Genomic DNA, 20,023 nt, shown 5'->3' with positions numbered 1-20,023 from the left:
TTTAGAAAACACTCTGCAAGCTCCGGAAAATTAGTAAATTGACATTGCTACATTTTTATTTCGTATTTAATGAAAATGTGCTTCTATGACTGTACGTGTGTCGAGACTAAGACGTGAACAAAAAAGCTGAGTCCATATAGAAGAAAGCACGTTTGAAGCACGATGTTGTATTCTTTTGACTTACGATGCTGTTGGCGCAGTCGATAAGAGTCACGCTATGGCTGTCAGTTCGGCCCGTAAGACTACGGGTTGTCCTTGAAGCTTGGAAAGGAGGCCGCAGGAGAGTCCTGATCCGAATCGTCAATCGGCTCCTATGCCAGTACAAAACGGCGTGGAGCAAGCACACCCTTGGCGCAGCTGTGTGGCTACGTACTACAGTAGATATGTGTTACTGCGTGTATACACGCACTGATTTACATTACCTTTGATGCAATGCACTTGCATTAGAGTGCGATCAGGTACTGCCCAACTGGTACCTATTACCGTTGCTGTCTGTGCTGTGTGAGAGTCTGCAAATTCGGTCGTTCATTCGTGTGTTTACCAGGTAACAACGAGCACCAGGAGTGGGAGCGAGCCCGCGCAGAGTCAATCGCGTTTGACCTACCTACGTCTAGGTCCGCCGCCCTTAAACGACAGGTTTGAAACGCTCTTCCATTGCTATTACGGACTAATTGGTTGAACAGGGAAAGAGGGGGAAAAGGACAAGCCGTTACGAGAATACACCCCCAGACCATACCGGACGGTGCATCAAGCTTGGTTCTGTTATAGTAGGTATAGTAGTATAAGTACGTAATAACTGCTTGACTAATCCGCGATAGCCTCCGTAGAAGTGGTAGCAGCAGCAGCAACAAAGGTCAAAGCTTGTCGAGAGACTTGGTAATCGTATGCCTATTAGAAGTGAGATCGAAGGCTGCGTTTCTTCGATCACCCTTTCTTTTTCTTCACGCATGCCTGAATTAGGCGATCCTTTCTCAACCTCTTCTACCCAGTTCCTCACGATTGCCGGGTTCGACTGTCATTTGAAAATACACACACTAAACCATGCACATATTTATGTGCCTGTAAGCTACAAAGAACCACTTTGTACCACAGCGAAGTTTGAGTCTCTGAGTAAAAAAAAAATTCTGCCGACAGCAACGTACGTCGGCTCTCAGCCGTCTAAATACGGCACCTATTGGAAGGAAGAAAAAATGTGCCTTTACATTGAGTATTTTCTCTCGACGACATATTAGTCACTAGAGTAAAGCAAGAATTTTTCCCATAGAAAGGGACACAATCGGTAATTTGCTTTGAGGCGAAGACTAGCGTTCCCTTATAGCATAAATGTGTAATTGATTCCGTACGAGTTCGTATGAGTGGTTCTGCTTTTTAAAACCCGTTGCTAATTTGTCAGGTTCATCCCGATGCCGATGAGGGTGCGTCTTTTCGCTCAATTGTTTAAAACTTGCGTCTAGCTTGTAGCATCCATATGTGCCGTACTCGTCACCATCGATATTCCTACTGCCGCCAGGGAGATCTTTTCCGGCACTAAAAGTTTCACACAAGTAGACATTTTGCGAACTTCCTGCATCCGTAGATTCTCTCGTTTGCTCAAATCACACTGACGTGAAGGAGCATAAATAAGCCTTGTCAAATGGTAACCTCCTGAATAAAACAAACTATTTCACTAGCATTCAAACACGGTTGTGTGTAAATACTTAAGGCGCAAAGCAAGAGCTAATTGACAAGACGATGGCAAACTAGGATTAAAATCATAGGCAAGAATTATTGGCTCAAGAGATTCCTGGTAGGCAGAATATGAATGTGTGCGTACAGGGTGGCTTCGACTGCTTACAGCCGTTAAATAAGCGGACGCGAATACATCGTATAGCGTGGATAGGGCCAGGTTAAAAACTGTTACTGGGGCGGGTATCTTTCTAGATTGGGGGAACGAATAACGAACGATAAATGGCATGGAATGATATTGGTACTAAAAGTGCATTTTTCTTCTTTCTTTATTTTAATTTGAACTTTATATAGGGTATACATCTGCCCTATTTTCCTTGTTAACAACCGCCAATAATTGATATATGGACCCGTTTCTTTATGCTTCTTCAAGTTGTCTGATTAAATAAGTGGGTGGATATAATAAATAAATCAGTGGATGGACTCAACAATGCCAACCTAAAAGGACTTATCAACTAGTCTAATTTGTATAATATTAAAATTCTGCCGTTTAATTACCATCAGCTCTTATACAATTTTGCAATAAGCTATATAAAAATACACACGTAGCTTATAATAGCTTAATATTTAGAAGTAGATTTATTATTACTGCGGCAGTTTTACCCATCTACAAAAAATTGTTCATTTATTAGACTGTTACAAAAAAATTTGGCGTACCTTAAAATTTCATACCTTTGAACTACGCGCCGTTGGCAGACGAAATCTGTCTGATAAATACTCTTGAAAAAGAAACTTGATTGAATTTACCGAAAGAAGTGAAATCAGAAGAATTTTAGACTCAAAACGTTCATGAACGTTCAGTGAACAAATTTTTATTCCTCGGAAGCCACAGAGCTGCAGAAGTTCATCCAAAACTGGTGACATTAGCCAAGCAGGATTTACACGAAAGCGCAGTACTTGATTATAGGGAACGTTCCATGCTTGGAGTATTGAACATTAGCAAAAGGGTGATCAGATGTCGGGATCCGAAAAGCAGGAACGCATAGCTGCAATTGAATAAGCTTTTCATGAGAGCAGAGCTTCGAGTCTAAGGATTCTTTTTCCCAAAATTTCAATATGTAGCCTGTTGCAGGGTTATAACTGAAATAGTGAAAATGCAGAAACTAAGTATAAAATGAGTTTCCCATAAATTGATTTGCGGAACTTTAGTCAACAAAAATTTTGTTTCGAGCATAGGGTTGCCGCAGACGAAGCATGGTTCAATTTCTGCTGGAAGGTGGAGAAAGATCAGGCGAGAGAATTGCGAAGCCCTGTAGAGACATCGAGTTTGGTGTCGATATGTTTGGATGCAAAATGATGGTAGTACTTGCAGTGGACATTAAAGACATCTGTTCCTATGAGATGCGACCGCAAATGGAAGAATCAACGCAGTCTACTATTTCAAACTCTTCGAGAAACTCGTAGGTCGTTGGCACGGCAATCGAAAGCAACCAATTTAATATCCTAATCATAACGCCAGAATCTCAACACCGTGTCTCAATTACTTCTTAAACTAAGCAAAGGATTATCCAATGTTGGCTTCAACCATTCGATTCTTCTGATCTAAGTCGAGGCGATTATAAGGCCTTACATGTCCTAAAAAGGACAACTAGTAGGCAAGCATATCGCACTATCGATTTATCTTGCGAAGCCATAAATAGGGAAATTAGACATGGGGGCATGAATGATAGGTATATGGCTGGGCAGAACGCTAGGACAGGTATGCAAAAAAGTTAAAGGAGAGTCCCTCTAATACGTTTTGAAAAAACATTATTTTACCTCACTAGTTTAATAATAAATTTCTATTTCGAAACTTGCCAAATTCATTCGTAACAACCTAATAATTTTCGTTAACTTGTCTAAAACAGTGCCAGTACAGCCAGGGGAACTGTGACTGTGCATTTACATCTTATCCAAAGCCACCTCAAAAGAGGGTGAACGTAACACGACTTCCCATCTTTGCTAGATGTGTTCTACTATTTGGCTACGTTCGTTGTCAAGCCTCGCGTTGCTATCAGTGCATCTTAGTATGCATAGTGGCCTTCCGCGGCACTCCCGTCTGTCTCGGTCATCGTCGCATATGGTTTTAACCAACCATGGATGACAGTTAGTCAGATGTCACCCGTTCCTTATTCCCGTGATATCCGTTCTATTGTAATGTATATAGAAGCTGTGCATACATTTGGACTGCATAGAGCTGGAGGATATTAGGTACTTTTTGTGATTCTACGGATTCATAAATGGTCTAATGCAAGTGATATTGCGTGGCACAAAGGACTTGCCATAACCAATTCCAACTTCACTGTGAACCAACTAACCTGGTAGGAGGAAATAATCGAGTATAACGGCTGATTTTGATATTGCTAATGAGTTCCCTGCGTAGCATAGTCGCAACGTGGGTTACACAGGAGTCAGAAACATATAAGCGAAAGATCGCGGTCGAACCGGGAACAAGCGTACTTTACTGAAGATTTGTCCTTTCGGCATATTTGCTTACCTGAAAAACAACCATAACGGGAAAAAAAAGAACAGGCGGTTCTAAGCGTCTCGTATTACGCGAGGTCTATCACACAACAGGTAGTAAACATTAACGTTCGTTAGAACAGCTATGCGTAACTGCAAAACAGTTTTTGGATTTACTTTGCACATTGTTGACCTATTTATATATTCTACCTATTACACATGACGCCTATAGTTCTTCGGCGGGGCCCTCGTTCGTTTTTGTTAGCTAGTTCACGATAGCAGTGTATTGCCCTTAACATTGAAGATATATTGCCAATGACGCGTTTTACGAGACGATTGCCGACATGTGCCAAACGTTCTGCGTGCCGTGGATTTCAGATGGAAAAGGCCTCTTCATTGGTCTATACGTTCCCAGAAAAAAACATGTTCTTACTTCCCAGTTTCTCTTTATCCTCACGTGGCGGTGATAAACGTCTGTAGTTGTATATGGTGTAGCGTATGGCTTTTAGTTTGCGTATGCCTGCATTGCAGGCAGTCTTCCTACTACCGACTGAAACGCATGATTGGATGTCCAGGCACGGCGTCACGGTACAGCGAGCAAGATCTCAAGAAGCGTCTACTCACTGTGTTTGTTTATTCTGCTGGACGTATGATAGCAAGACAACTATAAGCGTCTTAGGACTCAATACCCAGCAGCGTGCCGCCTTTTGGCAGACGGTGCGTTTTCATCCCGTCAGGCCTATCTGAATGCACTAAGAAAAGTTGCTTGCAAGGATCATGGCGTTTGCTAACTCTATGGAAAAGTATGCTTCAGGCGTAACGTATGATGAGAGTAATATCTCTTTAATGGTAGATACAGTTACGTTACTTTATAACTAACTACGAAATAACGATATATACATGTGTGTGTGTATACTGAATGATGTCTCTGTCAAACGGTGTTGTCTACTAAAATAAGGTTATTACCTGCCACTTATAGATGTGAAACAGTAGCGCGTGATTGAAACAAGAAAATAAGTTGCTGCTGGAAAGCTTAGGATATGGCTTGATTGCTCTCGTCGTAAACCGCTAAAACACGTCGATCGTAGCAAGGACAGAGACTTTAATCACATCCATGGCGTCCTTTGTTTTTAACGCATGCATTTCCTTCTTCCTGTTTCGACTCCAGTTTTAGCAGCAGGCTTCACTGTGGCGCCTGTTCACCACTCGGGCAGTTCGTCCAAGATGGCTTCGGTTTCAGGCATACGAGGACATTCATCGCATCCTTCCTTACTGCTGTGGCGTGTCGCTGTTCGAACGCTTTGCGATAGAGTTGGTTTCAGGCCCACTTAATTGCATTCTGCATCCAACATCTCCTTCTCCTGAACCAACTACGTTTGAGATGTGAGTGGGAAGTCCTTGCCTGGCAACTCGCACCTTCGTAGTCTTGGCTTTGCGTTTTCCTTCACCGCCGTCTGTATTTCAGGCGGGCATTCAAGCCGCTCAAAATAGACTAAGACGGCCAAGTCAGCCCTGGAGCCAATTCCGAATGTGCCGCATCTAAAAGCCCTCCTTTGCCGACTTTCCGTGTATGCGATCCGTTGCTCCGTTCGGAGTGAAAGGGGTCATACTTGAGCAAAGTTTGTGCACCTGTAGCCGTGGTGGCATTAAAATCCTTAAATCAATAATTAGCGTTTCAGTTCGAACGAGCGAACAGCACGGAAAATTTCAGAAAAGAGAAAATATCACTAGCACTACGAGTACAGTCTAATAAGTTTTCTAACTTTTCTGCTCAAAATGCTTATAGGTAGGACGTGTAAGTGTATTATAGGGTTTATTTTAAAATTCTTGTGGTATACTTTTGTTTCGGTTCATCTGTCGATGTGTGAAATTTGGTCGAAATTATAGTGGGAGGATTAGGAAGCAGATGGCAAATGCCCCATGGATTTAACATCGCTTCCAAATTGAACGATAGCTACCACTACCGAAAGCCATCTTCCTCAGCGAGAACATCAGGGTCCCTTTTCTTTTTTGGCCAAGTGTTTTTCCATCGGTAGGCATTGAAAGGAAGCGCGTCCTTATCAGTATAGTGCTTTGACCCTCCGGGCCATTTGGTAACTGCAAAAGTATAGCATGATGGAGGAGTGACTTCGGTGTGTGTCAACTAACCGTTGATTGGCTTTGAGGGTTCAGTTCCCAAACATTCACCAGGTAGTCAACTCAGTGGCACCGTCTTTTTGGCCGTTCGAGACTGGACCCGCTGAGTGAGCAGTAGCAACGACTCGAGTGAGCAGGGATGGGAGTTGTTCTCTTTTGAAAGGTCGGAATTGTCGTTTGCTTGATTATACCGTCTGTCAAGCTTATGCTACATCATGTCTCTTAGTGCGTCTGCATTTGCGTGTGGAAGGTTACGAGTATGTAAGTTTTATCGTGTTCGTTCATCGGTGTTTAGTCTTCGCTTCTACCTTGACGCCGCTAGCAAATAGCATGTAGCGAAGAAGTACTGAGAGGGGAGAAAGGCCATAGATCATTCCCATTGAACAAAACTAAGCAACACATTTGTATTAGTTCGTTCAACTGCTGTCGTTTTCTCGAAGCAAAAACGGCAGGAAGACTCAGATGGATTGCCAAGACGCCGAAATAGCTGCCCACGGGAAGTAAGCGACGAGGAAAGCAGAAAGCATTTGCAGATTGATGGAAGCGGGTAAGCCCTTAAAAAGGGGGGGGGGGGGGGGATCGGATAGAAAAGAGCAAAAGCAAGGATGATATTCCGCGGGTAAGTCCATTCTAGGCTAATACGTATCCATTATACGTCGTCTTGAAACGCGCTGTTCTATGATCGTGCGACGGTGGGTCAAGCCGGCTTGAGCTGGGAGTGGTTTTGATGGCTTTGTCCGCCGAAATCCGAGAGCCAAGCCCAATGGTATCTATGACCTCTGCATTACAAGTACTTTTTTTGGAAGCACAGGGTAAGGGTAGCCGTTTCCAACCTTGCTCACCCTGAACCGGATGAGCCCTCTTTACGAGAATCTAGGTACTTTGCAATGCGTTTAGTTACGGGAACACTACAAGGGCGTTGTTCCTGTTTCTAGAACAGACCTTCATCGTCTCACCTTCTACCGTCAGGTGTTAGCTGCCTTTTACCGTTCTAGTTCTTCGCATGGACTTGGTGATGGACAGATGCCTGATGGGCAAGAGATTGGTCCTATCCAATCGAACAATTTGGGCGAATTGTAAGTGCTCGTGCCTGCTTGTTCTAGTAATAGAGACGCAAGGATTTCAAGTAAAGTCAAAAAGAAAACTTAGCGTGAGAGACGGCAGCTCGAACGGCCAGAGCCGTTAAAACACTCCTTTGGATGGGTCGCCACTGGCTGGATAGCAAATGGTTACAGCCTGCTACTACAGCTAAAGCTGCTCTCATCACCACTCGTACTACGGACGAATTGAAAGTGCCTCCTGTCGGCTACTTGCCTTTCGCCACCTGATGGAAATCCTACTTCAAAAAATTTGCCAGACAGTCGGTCAGGTATATTTCGTTGTCTCTTGGTGCCGCGCGATATTCTATCTAGTTTAGGGTTGGTTCCGGTGCCAGCGAGGTAACATTTGCAAGAATCCGTTGCCTAAGCCGACAACGGTTTCCGTAACAACGTTCCGAAGATGACGGCATTGTGGCAGTTGTCTGCATCTCGTCGTGTGCACCGCGATCTGTCCTGCTTTTGAGGATGAGATTTGGCAGAGATGACGATTCCTCGTTCGCTCGTCCGCCCGCTAACTCTCTTTTGTTCTGCCCTATCTTCCTTTTCTTTCTCTTGCCGCTGCACCCTTCGGGCACCCTGTCTCTGTTTCAAGCCACCCCTCTTCCGCTGCAACGTTCTCCACGCATCACTTCAGACAAGCTGACCCCATCTAGCCACGCAGACTGGCGAGAATCGGGAGTGTACCCTTCTTCTCTGTTTTGGAGCAGTTTGCATCACATCACGCACCTCTCCTCGACAATCTGCGTGATAACAGGAACGAGAACGAGGATGCGCCTCAAAGAACGGCAGGTTGCAAGACGAGGGTTAGATTCGGGGACAACGGAGATACGTGCTGGGGAAAGACGCTGGATAGAAGGCGGTGGGGCATGCGAAAGCCCATCCACTCGAGAGGCAAAGACCTGCCATGTTGGCTGACGGTGAGCGACCGAAAGCCTTGTTCTGTTTTGAGCAAGCCGCACATGCGGGAATTGGATCTGACAGTGGGGAGCTTTAAAACAGAGAGGGGGTACGAACAGACAACGAGGCGCAGAATGAACACAAGGTGAAAAGCAGAAGGGTAAAGCTTGCTTGCGTTTGCGAAAGTAGCGGCAGTCCTAGTTGCTACTGCGATGACTCTGCAGAGATGTGGATAGGACAGGAAAGGCCTGTGGTTATTGGCTTGAACGGAGCTGCCCCATGCCTACCACTGCTTCCGAATACTTCTTCCTTGACGGGAAGCCAGGCAGGAATAAAAACGGCGCATTCTTGTTTACATACAAGTACATGTATGGCTTTTTTACAAGAAGAAACGACCGATATGCTAAGTTTACGTGAACGGTACGCAGAGACGTGGTTGCTCATTATGCATCTCAAGTCGAGCCTTACACGATAACTCGAACTCGAGTAGACATTGAGAGCATCTGAGTAGGATTCGGAAACTGAAAGGCCAAATAAGATCGATGAAGGATATATTTGAGAATAGCTCGTCACCACGATTTAGATACGACAAGTAATTTGGTTGTCCAAAAAGCTGGCATGATTCTTAAACGAAGTTTTGAATGACTAAGAGAGAAGAAGTACGCTACAGCCATGTATAAACGCACAGGTTTTGCTTCAAATATTGCCCACCCATGTACGCATACATGATAATTCGATTCTCTTCCCAGATCGCTGGACTCACACTAAAGGCAACACGTGACCTAGGAACAGATAAAAATTAGTTGAAAGTTATTGCGGTTACAATAATATAGCTATATTATTGTTGAATCAATCTGCAATTGTAGTTTCAAAATAACATACACATTCATCTGTTGAAAAATTATTTTTCATACTAAGTTATTAACGCACATTGTTTTTTACTAGTTCTCAAGTTCTGCATTTGTAATATTCCTCAACGGCACATTTTTCGCTGTAAGTTATAATCCGCGCCAATCTCTAAGCAATTAGAAGTTCCTGAGTCTGTGACGAACCACAGACATAGAAAGGTGCAATAATGGAACTACGGACACCATTTCACTTGAATAAATAGCCAAAGGCGTCTATTGTATTGGGGTCTCGGATTTTCGAGACCCATTTAATTCCTTCAGCTCACAGACATTTGTCTACCATAAACCAGATAGTTTGTTGAATAAGACTGCGGCGAACTTTGTTTGTTAGCAGACTCAATGGTAAATTGTTTTACCGCTTTTTCTACGACAGAGTCTCCCACTGTCCAGTTAAAACAGCATAGTTAGGTCCTGAGGACGCTTTTTGGTTAATTTACGTCTTCTTCAGTTTTTGCCCTGTAATTCGCTGTGTGTGTGTCAGCATAACGTTAGCTGATGTAGCCGAATGTAAACGGAAAGATTATTCTGGTATTCTGAGACGCACTCAAAACAATTGGATGACCAATAATGTATTTAGAAGACTAGAGATTTTTGTGCGGTACTATGCTCATAAGTGACTTCTCAAAGTAATATACTCAGATGGCAAAGTGTAAAACTTTTGAAAAATATATTTTAATTACCAATAAAATAGCTTCCGTCCTCTTCGTGTCACTCACATTTTCTTGGTGGCAAGTTAACATGAATAAAATACATAAAACTGAGCTTATAAGTTGGTGTAATTGTTTGGCTCTTAGTAATTCTCGGAAGGCTCGAGTCGTAGAAAGATCGCTCAGGGGCTAGATTCAAAAGAGTTTTCGCTACTTTCGGCCAAATAATTAGCTAGTTTAAAAAGATACATTGCCAAGACCAGGTTACTAAAACCAGCTGATTTCAAAACCTAGGAACATTAAAAAAAAGCCCTATTTGCTTTATTTTTTAAGGAAAATCACTACGAAAAATCTGATCATAGGCATACATAATAGACATATGTATTTTAGAAGGCAGATGTAGAAAGGGGAATCATTGAAGCCATCATGACCCATTACACAGGTGGCCTCAGTTATCATAGTATTGGGCTCTAACTTTCCAACTTCAACCGTTAAGCGTTACCTCGGAAATGCACACTAACTTATCATTCAAATTATAATGAGCGTTCTTCGCAAACATATGCGAGTATATAGTTCTGCTGTATTTTATAAAACACTGCTTTAGATAAATGCTGCTATGTATTTGGATCTCTAGCTTGCCGGTGTTTCAAACGGATAGGAACGAAAGCTCGTATCTGGCTAATGTTTAGGCGAGGGCTACATTTTCGTTTGCTGATCAGTACTTCACCAATGATTAATTAGAGCGGAAACGAGAGCAACGGATCCAATCTTACCTGGAGTAGTCGAAATTCAGAGGAACGGAGTTAACAAGCCTTAGAGGTTCCTTAAGCATCGCCCTTAGAGAGAAGTTTTTATTTTGCTTTTTGTGACTGTTTCGCCGTACATGAGCGGTGAGTACACGACGTAACTTGCCAGGCCTGTGCGGTATAGGCGTGCTGGGTACCGTTCGTAATAGACTTTCATGTGTTGAGCGCACAGGAGCGGATGTAACGCTCGTCTGCGATCCAGCTGCTTCGCGGAGGTCCAGCGCTGATCCGCCGTGCGTGTAGCGCCGGAGCATTTTTGATCTAGCTTCGTCACTTTTCGTAGTTGCCGTCTTTCAGCCTGATCTAAGCCAACTGTAAGCTGTGAAACTTGGCGATTTACAGGCCAGTTGCTGCCTTGTGCTCTCAACTTGACCCGTTGATTCCTGCTCAGCTACTTCAACGATCGGTGACTAATGCGGGTATTTGCGCAACTTAAGTTTGTTTTGTCTGTTTGAGCGACGTCTTGGTCCTGCACCTCACGAATAAATACACCTATCGCTCAGCTTTCTTAAGTGTTCAACTCAACCAAACAGTAGGCGTGGTGGAATGGCTGATTTTCAGAGATATGTTGGTATATAGAAGAGCTCGCTGCGTTTTGCGGAGTACGTTAGTTCGATGCTACCAGTCGCAGCTCTTTAGCGATGCTTTGGATGACGTCAAGAAACGACCACGATTGAAGCCAGGGTTTATGTGGGGGCCTGGTGTTGCAGTAATGAACTCTCACAGTGCACGAAATCTATAGCACAAGTCAGGTGAACCAAGTCAGTAAGTCAAGCGAAACACTGGCAAGCTTTATTTCTGTTTCCTTGCCTGATCGTGTCATGAAATCACTGTGGTTCTGTGACGTGATCTTCACAAGTACGATTTGAGCGTGTACTCTTTTAGTATTATACTGTCAACGTTATCGTGCAGTCGCAGATCTCAGATTGCTGCTTCGATCTTAATGACTTTCGGGACCTAATGATCTGCTGCAACGAGACAAGGTTCGTTGATCCCATCAAGTCGATTTGTGTGCTACTGATCAAATTCGCTTGACAACTATGATTGAGACGCCGGTGTTGGCGTTTGAAATATATAATTATAATAATAGCGGCATATTTTTATCTAACGATAAGTGTAGATATGTGTACAGCTATACACAGACATGAGTGACTGAGAAAAAGGGCCGAAAAATATCATTCAATCTATATAAGTCCATACGTATGTATACAGTAACATATATGACGCAAATTCTACCCCGTTGTCAACTGGTTGTACAACTTTGAGTAAACACTTTAAGCCAGATTCGTGGCGTCGATAATGTACATTGGTTCTGGACGAATCCCTAAGGATATGGATGCTCTCTCCAACGATCTGCAATAACAGCTATCTACTAACAATAGCAAACATGTAAGTGTACATATTGAATCCTATAGAATTGCTGCCGTCTAGAAATTCTATTGAAATGTATGTCAATGTGTTTTGTCAGTAAACAATAATAGGAATTTGATGAACAACCAATTTTAGCAGGTGAATGGACAGCGGAAACGTTAACACGGTGTTATTTTCCATCAGTATCTCTCTGCTTCTTTTTGTCTACGTCAGATCGCCTTTCGGCCACCAAAGCATCACGCTAGCCAAACTCCTCACGGGGCAGCACTGTGTAGCAGTTATGAGCAATGCACATTGTGTCACGCATCTACACCTGCAGAACCCTTTACGGCAGAGCCGTCGGCAGTGACAGCAGCAGATGTTCCACGGCGTTACTCAAACCACTCAGAGCGGTGACGCTGAAAATGGCGGCGGTGATAGCAGGGCGAGCAAGAATAAACCTGCTGGATCGGTGGGTCAATCGGTCGGCTCAACGAATGCAGGTAATCACTGAAAGCTCACGGGGAAGATGTAGAGAAATGACAAACGAACCTCTAAAGCGAGCACACGGTCAGTTCCTTTGTTTTATCACTTGTCATTGTCTTTCTCTATTATTTGCCTCTACGAGTGGTCGTCGTGCTTTGAATCTTGCTAGCTAAACTATAGCTACGTATCTTTGCAGTATCACTGATCGTTTTCTAGCGTGTTTATTTTGGTAGCTTGTGAATATTGTCTTGCGTCTATGCCTGGTTGTAGTCTACGTAGGGTTATGTCCGGGTGTCACACAGCACTAAAAAACATTATTTGATCTTCTCGATTTTAGCAATCTGTGCTAACAGTTACAAATGCTGGTCCTATCGGGAGCAGCGGCTGTAACAATACCTGTATTGTTTGATAACACAAGCGCCAAGTTACGCAGTCAACGTTGACTTGAGCACAGCGGCGACTTTTGCGCCGGAAGCGAATAACCTTCTTTTAGCGTAACGTTTTGAATCATGTCGTTCCATTTTTTGTTGCAACCAGAGATGCGGCGGATCTAGTTTGTCTTTATTGTACTGAGCGTACTTTGTGAGCAGAAACCAATTGTAGCAGCAGTCCTCTAACAAAGAGAGTTTCTACCTATCTGCTTTGTTTCTCTCTTTTTTCTTATAATAACGTTCATTGTTGCTGCCTTCTATAATCCACCGATTTACTACTGTTATTGATCTCGTTTCGCTTCTGGTCCGCTTAGCATAAGCACTATGACTGCTGTCTCTCCTAGCCAGCAGCAGAAGACTTTTTGGCCACGTGCGAGCACCGAAGTCCTTGCGAGCACCATCTCCACCACTGTCGGAGCCTGGCTCATGAGAGAGGTACAAGGCAGAAGGGTAAGCGGACACGCAAGTCCGTCGCCTGCGGAAAACCCTCTCATCTGAGTGGCGAGGACTTCTGTGTTCTCTGTTCGTCGCTTCGTCCGTCGGGAAGACAGTGGAGTTGGTCGGTAAGACCTTTGCCGTGCCGCTAACAGTGCCCTCCAACCCGGGTCGCGGGTGGTGGTGGTGATGGCGCCGCCGCCGTCGCCGGCTGCAAGTTGCGCTTGCGCGTGCGCAACCCTCCCCCATTTAGTAGTGGTCGTGGCGGCTGCCGGAGCGATGATGGTGGTGATGGCGGCAGGCACGAGTTCGAGCTTCAACATCTTACGGGATCAGCGAGCCACAACGGCAGCGGTTAAAGGCTCGCTTGCTGAGTGACGACTGCCAAGCACCGAATGCCTAATGCCATTACGAGACGGCTCGACGCCGCGACTGCCGACTACGAACACCCCCCGCTTCGATGATCGCGGTAGCCATCCCGATGGATACTGTTCATTGGTGGTATGGGGATGGGGCTAAAAATTACGGTTAAACTACCAGTAGCAATAGTAGCATTACTTATTGCGCGCGTAGAATAAATAAAAGAACCTGGGAAGAATATTGAAAAGCGTAGAAAGAGAGACATGCCTACTTGGTGGTTGGAGTACGATAATCTAACGGTAAGATGGGTAAATCTAAAGGTAGGCGGTAACTGTAGCAGAAGCTATGGCAATACATACGGAACGCAACAAATATTTGCTACTAGTTATTTGCCATACTAGTCACAGTCTTACAAAAGTAGAAAGTTTCGAATGGCTAGCTATGATCTAAAGCACGCACATTGCCTATGTGCTTTACGGTAGGGTTTCTGCACGTGCGTACTAATCCATGAACCGCTAATCTAATAGCTACGAGGCCGGTGAGAACTGCGAGGGTTATTTGGTGGCCACGCAATAGCGCCGGCTCATTTGGTGAGTGGACATTAATACAATTAAATTTTGACACATGCAAGTGTATGCGTAGCAGTTACTTGCCAAAGTCGCAGATCAAGAGTTTGATTGCTAAAGAGTAAGCATTAGGTTCGTCCTGATGGTTTCAATTTGGGCTAATGACCAAATACCGTGCCCGAGACTGAGGTACGTTACGCAAAAGCGCGTTAGGTCTTCTGATCGTGTACCAAAAGGATAGTTGCACATGTGTACTATAGCTAAGAAGGTGATAGAGTTTGTGAATTTTTATTAGTTAGTAGAAACAGTGGCCACCAGTAGCCATCTCGCATTTAAGTTATGGCATTCGACCCGCCCCCAAGCGGTCGGTTCGCCGACCCGCCTAAAATACAAAAGTTGTAAAATTCAAGTTCAGTAAAATGTAGCTGTATATGTAAAAAGTACTAAGCAAGGATATTTCTGCTCTCAATTCAATTCTCATACTCTCCAATCGGTCTTATTGATCTGCATATTCTAAAGAGGTACGGCCTTGAGCAAGCATTGACAAAATAAGCTGTAACAGAGGGGTACAACCAGGTAGTCGCAGTAGGACTGAACTGACAGGTTATCGAATGACAATTAGCAACCATGAGCAGCAGCAGCCTTAGAAGGCACGAGAAAATAGGACCAAAATCGGAAGGAATAAAGGCCGAGTCTGCTGCGTAGCTTGAAAGCAGCAGCAGCAGTAGTTTCTCGCTAAATGATTTTCTCACGCAATGAGGGCTAGCTGTTATCCCGCATAGCCAACATTACTATCGTATTGCCAAAAGCAAATTTGGCTTACCTCCATATTACAGTCGTCAGCTTTATCGTTGTCGACGAAGAAAAGCGCCGCTGGGTCCTCCCAATGCGACTTGGGCAAAATTCAAAAAGAGAGTAAATTCTGCAGCCTAACATCGGATCCCAAATATGGGACCTATATGAAATAAAATATAGCGTGCGTGGCGTAATTCGAAAGGGGGAAAAGTGATAGCGTTCATATAAAGCAACACAGCCCATATACCCGTCACTTTTTTAAGCCAGTTTGCAAGCACTCGCGTCAAATACTCTTCGAGAGATTATTATTGTTCGGCACAGGTACGAATATACCTATGCATTCTGTTTCCAATGAGCGGAGCTCGAGACACAAAACGATATAGCTGGGACAGTGAGAACGGCATAATTGTCGGTGTCGTCGTACGAGAGCTTATGAATCTAAAATAATGTTTTTCTTTCTCGCGAACAGCCCACCAGCCTGTTTGATGTCCAAAGCGTTTTTCCTATCCGTCTTTCCCAAGGGATCGAAGAATATGTCCTCGTTTTTCTACAAAATCATATTTGAGCCTTGTGCATATGTAATTTGTTGGTGGAGTAACGTTCATGATCAGCGTTTCAGTGCCGGCTAAAGTCGTTTTAATCATATGGCTTAAAACTGTTTTTATATCATTAGCTTCACCTACATCAAGTTTCCGGCATCAATTATAATCCGAAAATTGACTGATGCACTATATAGGGCAAAAACTAGTTTTTATATTATTATTATTATCCATTGAAAAGTGTGCAGGCAATTCTGAAATATTAATTGCTATTAATTGTTGTTATACTTTATTTGATATGGATTCAATGTTTAAACCGTTTATTTAGAACACTGGTCTGACGGCCTCATTTAAAACGTACGACTTGGCGTTGTACAGCTAATAAAGCACAATCCATGTACAACGGTAAGAGTTCGTCGCGTGATGATGGATAACACATTTCGCAAAAAAAAAACCTGTCTTTGTGTCATCCAGGTGAGGATTCTGCGCACCCGCTTAGTGTCGCCTACACCAATGTCCACCCTACTACACTCTAGCCGTTTTTTAACTAGACCATCTGTCTTAAAACGATAATGTAGATTTATGTTTCTCCTACTATCTAAGGCATGACAAAATTTCCTTGTGTTTCGATCGCAGGTGCGTGATCACGACATTTTCGTACAATTAGAGAAATAATGGCAATGGAGTGAAGCTTTCTTTATTTGCTTACTCATTTCGGTGCTCAAGCCGTTAGGCATCACTTCAGTGCCTTTACTGCACCTATCTGGGTTTTCCTCTAACAGACTTGAGACACGGCATGATAAGAATATTCTATGGTGACCATTTGCCAACACTAAAACTTACACTAGCATAGGCCGCATTGGAAATTTGCTAAAAGAGCGTGCATTGCTCAGCGTAGATGGAGCAAAGCAAAACTTCTGCATTTTAACGTCCAGCGCCGCTATTAAACGTTGTGTCAGACGACTGGCACAAAATAAAGCTTGTCTACATTCGGATACAAATTTAGGCCATACCGTGTCACTAGAACACAAACCAAACATGTTGCCCATTAGTCTATCACAGGAACAAGTGGAACAAATCCCTATGTTTCGAGTTTTACGCCCAGTATCCCCATTAGGCATCGCGTCAGACGGCTGGCTCCCAGTATGAAACAAGTCTGTCTCTGCCGGGTTCGAACCTACCCCACAAGGCGTCCCTAAGATTAGCAGGCAAACACAAATGGAACAAACCTAGCAGCAGCCTACTAGCCCCAACTGAAAAACTGCCAATCAGCTCAGGACCGATAAAAAACGGGTGAGGCATTTTTGCCTGCCGCGCCACCATGCCTTTGTAGTAACTCAGGCTGTTGGACAAGCACTCGTCGCCGTTGTGGGTATGTGTGCATATCGGCCAGTGACATGAGACATGGCGGAACAAACGAGTGTGGTAATGTCACCATAGCCGAAGCAATGCTACGGAGAATTTTTCAACGCCATTAGTCTTTGCTCTCTACTTCTGGCCATATCACGCGCTCGTTCACCCTCAACCTAAGTCTGCGCAGCCGATATCCTCACCTCGAGAGGCGGCGTTCCCTTTTCTTAGCCCATTTCAGTTATGGGCCAGCGGTCCGTACTGAACACATTTTCCTGAAACCAAGAGTGTGCGCACGTTGCAGAGGGCAAAAGCAATGGGCAGAGAGAAAAAGAAGACGAACAAGCTCTTTATGCAGCGGCAATACAGCGGTAGTGAAAGCAAGAATGTGTTAATTTTGTATAGGACGTAAATTCACTTAGAGGCAATAGAGCCAAAAAGCCGATGACTCGAGGAAATAGGAGCGCAAAGAAAGAAAAAACTAAGGCAAACCAGAAGGGGGAAAGCTACCCAGACACGAAGCGGGAGGCAAACAGGCAACGTCATCCTCCATAGACACAGGCAGGATCTCGAGCCGATTCACGGGGAGCGGGATATGAGATGGGTTCCTCTTTAACAAGGGGGCAAGAGGAAAGCGGGGGTGAATGGAAAGCTTTCCAAATGTTTTGTGCGGCAACGAAAGCACGCAGGGAATGGGCGAGGCGGTGCATGTGAAAATAACGGGAAGCTGTGTCTGTCCGCGGTCTCTCTTTTCTTTTTGCCAGCAAAAACCCGCACGGGTCTAATTTCCGCCGATGACCGAGTCGCTGCGCTTCTCGCCTTCCTTCTCCATCCATTCGAGCTTACCCATACCCCAAAATCGCGTTAAGATCAGCTTTGGAAGTAATTCCGTCAGGCGTGTCGGACATCTGCTAACGGTAGCGAGAGAAGCGCATGTAGGAGCCGTAAAAGGCGCCCAAGATGAGAAGTAAAATGCTGTACCCGATGGAGATGGCACAGGACCCAGCTGCGAGGGAATGTTCTTCACGTAGCGACTAGATGGTTTTCTAGTATCGTTTTCTTACATATTGCTTCTTTTGCCATTGTTGTCATCGAGTTGCTGCTAGCGCCCCTATTTTCAGAAGTGCAGTCGCTGTTCTCAACAAGAACGACTTTATTTGAACCAGCGAACACCGGTTAAAGAGTCATCTTGAGCTATGCATGCCCATCCTTTACCTTTATTGCTCTTGCTGTTTTTACTGCTAAAATTGGCGTGGATTACCCCTAAGAGCGAAATATTTTTATTAACAATTTGTTTACTTGCGTTGCCAAGTTGTCGCCTATTGTTGCAAGAACAGCAACACAATGTAATAACCTCATAAGCAGGAATCGAAACAGTAAGGAAGTACCGTAGAGTTTTTTAATTAAAACTCGAGCTATTTTTTGTATTCCTTACCAACTGTTTATTGCTACAGAAAAATATTATATACATATATTTATATTAGTAAAGCCAGTTTGAGCGCATATCTTGTTTACTTAACATTCTTTCAGTGTGCGTAACGAACTAAATAACTCGTGAAGGGTGTTGTGTGCATCCTTACACTGAGTTGTATCTCTACAATGAAGATCTAAGCAAAGTAAGGCTTGAGAGCAAAAAGCTTTTTCCGCAATGGTATTAGATGCCTGATGTTTCCGGCACTTAGTTAGTCTGCTTTCGGCGCACTTTTTGAAACTGAGTCTTTACATAGAAAATGTTATTTAAGCTAACAAAGTTATTGGCTCATTTAGAAGTAAAATACTGATTGTCCTCGTCAAACTGAATAAAGAGCACTCCGAAAATAAAATCTAAATAACTACTTGATCACATATTCTAGCCTTAACACCGCTCTTTTTAGTTGTACTGGTATTAAATAAATCCTTTTATTAGCGTATAGGGTTTCACTCGCAAACAACGATCCAATTTGTATACCCAGCTCCTGTCCTAAAATATGCTACAACCCCAAACGTTGTGATTTTCCTATGTAACATTAAAAGAATTTTGAATGCTTGCAGTTGATGCTTTGAACATTATAGGGTGTCGCTTTGTAATTACATAGATTTCTATTACCGAGCAGTCTTCGCGTAGATAAGCTAAATAAGCTAGAATAGGAACGAACGCAAGAAGCGCATCAGTTAAGATACGGCGTGTATAACAAGCTCTCACACCTATGAGCCAATTTAAAGTAACAACGAAAAAGAATATAGATTTTTTGTAACTCGAATATTGCTATCCGATTAGGTGCCTGCGTATTGATAATAGTTTACTCTTCTTTCTAAACACTGCTGCGCATCCCAATTACATTTAGCAGACTAATTTTCGTTGCTATCGATTAGCAGCTCGTTACTTCCAAAGCAATAGAAGTAATTACTATCTTCCGAGACATTCCAACTTGTAAAATAATCCTGAAAGCTGAGACGTATTCTGCTAGAGTCGGACCTGGAATACAGCGCCTGTAGATAAATCCGCGCCTTGTAGGCTACGATTTCACCTTGACGACTTTACTTGATGCTTCGATAATCTGCACAGGTTAATGCCATTATGACCTCTCTTGGTGAACATTGCAGAACAGCCGCTTTACTTATTCAATATTGCTTTTTACGTATAAAGTTCTCTTGACAATGCTGCCTCATATAAATATGTGGGCCATCAATAGTTGTCCACTTAGGACTTCTGCCACTGAATTTATCTAACCACCGCAAGTATACAGCTGGCGGCTCAGCCTCATACGTCATATGATCACAAGTCGCTTTTACAACTTATCGATATCAAACCCCAAATCAGTGTTGGCCCGCTACGATCAAGAGTCGTGTTACAAAGGGTACAAAATAGAGATTTCCTCTCACTTCTTTATATCACGGGGATGACAGAAAAACGGGGGTATATCAAATTCACCAGTATGATAGAAGCCTTGCAAAATTGTAGCCAATTCCCCTAAAACCCAATTCTTTCGCCAATAACGCTACCAATCAGAATTATAGCTAATTCTTCTCTCTCTCTCTCTCTCTCTCTCTCTCTCTCTCTCTCTCTCTCT

At 43.7% G+C, this 20,023-nt stretch overlaps 1 protein-coding gene and 1 long non-coding RNA gene across 3 annotated transcripts in view; both read right to left on the bottom strand.

Moving 5' to 3' along the window:
* LOC111242932 (GTPase-activating Rap/Ran-GAP domain-like protein 3) overlaps window positions 1-20,023 on the bottom strand; it is a 389,128-nt gene that overhangs the window by 215,480 nt on the left and 153,625 nt on the right. The window lies entirely within an intron of this gene.
* LOC147758634 (uncharacterized) lies at window positions 24-12,350 on the bottom strand. The gene is made up of 2 exons (XR_015318502.1): window positions 10,629-12,350; window positions 24-4,201 (listed from the first exon to the last, which is right to left on the bottom strand). It is a non-coding gene; the product is annotated as an uncharacterized LOC147758634 (long non-coding RNA).

The sequence above is a fragment of the Varroa destructor genome, unplaced genomic scaffold (assembly GCF_002443255.2).
Source record: "Varroa destructor unplaced genomic scaffold, Vdes_3.0 BEIS01000001.1, whole genome shotgun sequence".
NCBI classification, from domain to species: Eukaryota; Metazoa; Arthropoda; class Arachnida; order Mesostigmata; family Varroidae; genus Varroa; species Varroa destructor.
Note: the sequence above shows the minus strand (reverse complement) of the source record. Positions and strands in the feature narration are given on the sequence as shown.